Consider the following 6,269-nt stretch of genomic DNA (forward strand, 5'->3'; position numbering starts at 1 on the left):
GAACAGAGAGTATAAACTACCTGTGACCATTCAGAGTTTGGATTTCATCCTGATTGCAATTTCAAAAGCACAGTTGGAGAAACAACCCTGACATATTTGATTATTTAGGCCCAGGCATGGGTGATGTCTCTATGCATATATGATGATGTCATATAATGGTATAGGCTTCAGGTCTCCATAAACAGCCCACAGTAACTTTACCACACAATGCTGTCCTAAAGGCTATTTCCTGTACCTAGATATTCTCTATCATTAAACAGAAACTAATTGTATTTGATACACAAAATCAAATACTTATATCCTTAAAATTGGATACACTTGTACATTCTTTACACCTCTATAAATACTAAGAACAAATGCTCATTTGATATATTTAATTATTTCCTTCTGAAATAAAACACTAAAAACATAAAAGAAAAACTATATACTAAAATCCATGGAAACTCTTTGGACTCAGAATTGAGCATCCTTAGTGTCTACACAGTTATATCCATCCATTCCACCTCCACTAGATTGCTTGGCTACCAACTCACTGTCTTGACTTCAATAATAATTTGTAAACTTAAAAAAACATTTAATTGCAACATAATAAAATGCTAAGTTTTTTCTTCCTCTACTTCGGGTACTTGATTCTTTGAAATTAGACACAGAGGTGACCTAATAGTTATCTCATTAAAGTTCCCTTTGTTGATTCAAGCCCTTTATTAAAATATCTGCCTCTTGAAAAATATTTACTTCAAGATAGTAAAACATACTGTTATCATGTGTCAAGTTAAGGCATAAAATTTTAAATATTTTTTAAATCATTGATAAAAAGAAATACAGAGTTGGTTCAAAGCAGAGTCCCAAAGCATTCCACTAGAGACTTTTTTCAATTAATCAGTATTGAAAGTATCTGGCCATTTAGTCAGCAATGAATGTAATCCATTGTATAATAAGCTATTTTCTTCAGAAGTGTGTCATGAAATATTTTGTTCAAAGACATTTAGTATTCATACTATGAATATGACATTTCCCCTTTAAATAGATCACATTTATATTCTCACTGAGAATAATGATTAATAACATCTAGAGGGGAAGCACAAGATCTCATTTTTCTATAATTATCTCCTTAAGCTATGTACTTACCTGCATAATCTAGAGGAAAGGAAAGTGCATATATTGGAAGTGCAAAATTAATTGACAAGTTCTTATCCGAGAAGTGAATAGGCATAAACATAGAATGTTAGGTACTTAGAAACACATTTGTCCAGATAAATTCTGTTGTATTTGAAGAATAGGTTGTTCACACAGATCAAGAATTCAGGCTTTCTAACTCACGTTCTTGGACTCCCTTTACATCAGAATGACTACAGACAAAAGAAATGGTAAGGGATCCTATGCTAACAACACAGACAACTGTCACCGATTACTGAATTAGATGCTACAGAAGATTGTGGCTTTCAATTTAAATGTTTCTAATCTTTTTATGAACCACACAATCATTGTTTTCTATGTTTAATTAGGACATATGCTTTCCTGAATATATTAAAGGTCCATTGTAATTTCCTATAAATGCTACCTACCTCCACATTGTCCAAAGGGTTATGGCAGAGACCATGATCATTGTCACTCTAGGATTGTGAATTTCTTAAAATCAATCAGTAGCTCATCAATTCATCTCAGAATTTCAGAAACTGTTGATTAAATCGTCCTGAAGGACAAAAGTGGCAATTTCTTATAGATGAACACAAAAGTTTTTTAAAAATACTGTGTCTTCTGCCATGTGACCAGCACGCTAGCTTCATACTAGAGGTTCTAAGCATAGAAGTTAACTAGTGAGATCAAAATAAACACACACAAACTCAATTTACCTTTTTCTTTGACCAGGTCTGAGATGGCTCCCCATCTGGCTCCTGCCTCGAGCCACCCGGTGGGATAGCAAGGTTTACATAAGAGACTAGCAGGAGAGAGAGAGAGGCAGGGCCCGCCAGAGAGTGGCCTTTTATTGGGGAACAAGAAATTCAGGGGAAAATTCCATCCAATGAAGGTCGAGGGGGACAGCATTCCAAGGTCAGGGTCAGTGATTGGTCTCAGGGTCAATGGTCAGTCACACCCCAACAGAGATGGGCTCTCGCACCTATAAAGGGTGGGGATTAGTTCTGACACAGCTTGGGCAGTACGCCTCACACCCAGTCAGGGAGGTGCCCAATCACGTGCGAGAACGGCTTCCCACAATATCTTTCTTAAATGAGAATTAATAATTCTTATGGCATAACATTTATCTTCTAACCTGTATAAATCAGTGCTTTTTACATCTCACAAGATTGTGCAACTATCACTACCAATTCCATAACATTTGTTTCCAAAATAAACTCATACTTATTTGCATCCTTCAACTGTCATTTCTGAAAGCAAAAATAACTGAAATGGGAAACAGACCTCAACGCATCAGCAAGCTTTCTTTATTAAGCAGTGGAATGGCACATTTTTTGGTTCATTACAGGAGGGTTTTAAGTTTTATAGGGTTTGTTTGAGATTTGATTTATAGTTTTGATTGAGATCTGATTCATAACAAATGAGATTTGAATCATTTGTAAAATATGTTGGTTGGGCAGCTAGAGGGAACAATTGTGCAAGTTCAAAACCCAAATCAGGAAACAGTTGCAAAAATTCAAAACCCATTGTTGCTGGGCAACGGTGAATGAATGTCCAGAGCCCAGAGCTCATTGTGACACCCACCTGGGGTCACACTGTCTTCCTTTCTTCCTGGGGGTTATTATTCCCTTTTTTGGGGGGAGGTTGTTATTTTTCTTATCCTTCAGTTTATTTTTTGCATTTATTTATGAAGAATTATAGAGTATAACACAGAAGGGAAGAAGCAGAAATAACTAGGATACACATATGGTAAATAATGTAAGATAATAGAACATAGATATAAAAGAAGATGGCAAGCTAATTTTAATATAGGTAGTCAGAAAATAATTCATGGAAATGACCTATATCTGAACAGAACATTAAAATATTGGTAAAATTACACCAGATGGAGACAAGCACTTACTAATATAAAATTCACATGGAATTGACCATTTAGACAGTTTTGAGTTCAAATTCTAGCTCTTTCACTTAAAAATTGTGTGACTTTATACAACATTTTAAATATCTGAGAGTCTGAACATACTACTTTGTAAAAATATTATTGCCTACTTTGATGACTTTTGTAAAGGTTATTAAAATATTATATAGATTGTTAGTGCCATTTTTGGCACATATGTCTTGAAACCTGAGTTTTGAGATGAGACTAGATTCCCTGCTTCACCAATTTCCTCTGGGTTCTTGTCTCACAAATTTTGAAGAATAAAATGCAAGGATAATCACAGAAGGGAAGATTAAATGGAACAAGATTTATTTAAGTGAGAAGACATAGCATGCCCGCCATGCAGGAGGGGCCTGATAGCAGAAAAAACCTATTTTGGTGTGCTAATTTAAGAGTTTGTTTATGATTCTGGGCAAAGCATGGAACAAAATTGATGTGAAATAGGTATTGTAAAGGTGTCCTGACTACTATCTGGGTTCACTCCCATCCTCCTTTCAGTAACCCATCCTTCTTCCTGTAATTTCCCTCTGTGTTCACCCCCACCTTGTGTTTTCCACAGCTGGGACAAAGGAGTTGGCTGGAGGCTTTACCACAGGTGAGCCTCAAGGTCTTTTACATTTGATATAGACTTTTGTGGTGCTTATTAATATTTCTACTGGTTAGTCCGCAAGTGTGGTTAAAGGGGTCCATTATCCTGACTGCCTGGTAATTTAACTACCTATTATATTTTACCCTCATTTAATAAAGTGGTAGTTAATAAAAATCCTTGATACTCTTCTAGGAAAAAAAATGACCCAAACTGCTGTACATCAAATTAGTATAAAAACATTACTATCTAATCTTTTTATTGTTTCCTTTAACTAGCCCTGTTCATTTTAGTCTGGTAAATGTTTAACAACTGGGGCTGGGGCTGGGGCTTGCAGAGGAGGGAGAAAACTTTGATAGGTAACTTTTGACAATTCCTCTGGGCACAAATACTTTCAGTGTAGCTTATTTCAAACTATTGTTTAACAACTAGATCATATGTTTCCCGCAATTTAAAAAAAAATCAACTCTTTAGGGGCTGGGGTTTGGCTTGGTGTTAGAGCACTTGCCTACCATGTGAGGCACTGGGTTCTCAGCACCACATTAAAAAATAATAAATCAGCTCTTTTGATTCAAACCATTGTGATCTGCTCCAGCACACTACTACTCATAATGCTTAAAACACCAATGTCTTCACTGTCAACTAATTGTAAAACTAGTCTTTAAATGGTTATTTTTATGTCAAAATCCTTAGCAGATTTAATTTAATATATCAAAAAATATTAGTGTTACTGCATGTGCTAAGGAGACATCATTTATATCATTAAAATAACTAAATACAACATTTTGGTTTCTGTAAATTTATTTTCTACTTCATTTTCAGAGGAGATCAGATAGAGTTAATGAGCTTGCCCCAGAACTTGTCTGATTAACCTGAGTCATAATATCATCATCTCTAGATGATTCCAAGAATCATCCAGTATAGAGGTACCAAACTCCTTGGTCTGATTGAATACATGCTGCATAATGTATTTCCTACTGTTTGTCTTGAAACAATTTAAAGTAGCACTAATACAAATTAAGCAGGGATATTAACATCTGGAGAGAGGAAGTGATGAGTCCAATGTCTCATAGACAATCCAGTGGCAAAACTGCTTTAAAACCCAAACTGATTATTCTTTCACAACTCTTTCCCATACATGGTTGTTTGTCAGCTTATGGTTTACATAACCTAAAAAATATGAAAAAAATAAATAAGTGGTTTCAAGTCAATTAAAATGATGCTTCATTTAAAGAGTGTTTCTTACTCTTCCTTTTGTTCTGGGTGATTTTTTTTTTATAAATACTTGCCTTTATTTTGTTTATTTTACGTGGTGCTGAGGATCCAACCCAGTACCTCATGCATGCTAGGCAAGCGCTCTGCTACTGAGCTACAGCCCCAGACCTAAACTGATTTATTTTTTAGCTTTTAATTTGGTATACATTTCAATTCATTTTTTGCATAGTTACGGTTGTTACGAAAAGCTCAGTCCTTGTCCTTGATGCTAATTCATGCCAATATGAGGATGTGGTTTTGAGAAAAAGGAAAAAGAAGGTTTATTCTTTTGCTAGTAAAGGAGAAACAAACACAGGAGACTCCAGTCCCCACAACCCATCAGGTAAAACAGAGGGCTTTTAAAGAAACACTTCAAGGGTTGCATTCCAGGTGTGTTCTGGTAGGGCTTCCCAGGCTTGTCAATTTGGGAGATAGTCACTTCCTAGATCCTCTGGCAGACTTATCCTTCTTGTGGTAGGTCTGCCTACCACAGAAGTTAACTAAGGGAAGAAAAGGTAACACTATGTTCCTAATGTTGTTAGGGAGGGGGAGAGGGGAGAAGGGAGAAGAAAACAAGTCATTTTAAAAATAACCCCCAGAGCAATGAGGGCAATATTCAAAAGGAGAAGTGGACCATTGTTATATGGTGAGGAGACACTTTATTGATTCATTTAGAGATTGGGATATGGTTAGGATAGAATGCATTTTCCAATCGATATGGAGGGATTTATGTGGTTCTTGAGTTTACTGTCTGGTTCTGTGTTCCTTGTCTCTAGAACTTGGAACACTGAACTGCTTTCACAACTATAGTTTCTAGGCATTCTATAAAGTTAGTTTCATGAAAGGGATAATTATAGAAATGCTCCTTGAGTCCCAATGTAACTTTTTTTATGGTGGTGGTGCTGGGGATTGAACCCAGGGCCTTGTGCATGCAAGGCAAGCACTCTACCAACTGAGCTATATCCCCTTGAGTCCCATTCTAAATGCCAGTTGTTGTTTTTTTTAATTAAGGGGCAGCTGAACTGAACCATTTCTCTATTTTATGCTGTACAAAATTTGTATCACCTTAAGGAAATCATGTAATAAATATAAAGAAAAAAATTTCACTATGTTTCTTTTCTCTGAGTAAATCTCAGCAGTAAAGTTTTCCAATTTGTTTTCATTTTTCTATTTCTGTGCAGTTTATTTTGAGTCCTTTTCTTTTTGTTTTTTAAGCTGCATGTGCACACACATACAATTTTCGTGTATGCAATTTGAGATGAAGAATTTTTTTCTAGTTTTTAATTATCAACTTCAACATCTCCTGTAATTTCCTCCCAATGTATGTGAAACTTTGATCTGTTAGAAGTCTAT

General features: G+C 35.6%; 1 non-coding gene across 1 annotated transcript; it reads right to left on the minus strand.

Annotated features, from left to right (window-relative positions):
• Nucleotides 1-5,810: 5,810 nt before the first annotated feature.
• Trnaa-ugc (transfer RNA alanine (anticodon UGC)) lies at nucleotides 5,811-5,883 on the minus strand. Its single transcript has one exon. It is a non-coding gene; the product is annotated as a tRNA-Ala (tRNA).
• Between the last annotated feature and the right edge of the window lie 386 nt (nucleotides 5,884-6,269).

This window comes from Marmota flaviventris, chromosome X, assembly GCF_047511675.1.
Source record: "Marmota flaviventris isolate mMarFla1 chromosome X, mMarFla1.hap1, whole genome shotgun sequence".
NCBI classification, from domain to species: domain Eukaryota; kingdom Metazoa; phylum Chordata; class Mammalia; order Rodentia; family Sciuridae; genus Marmota; species Marmota flaviventris.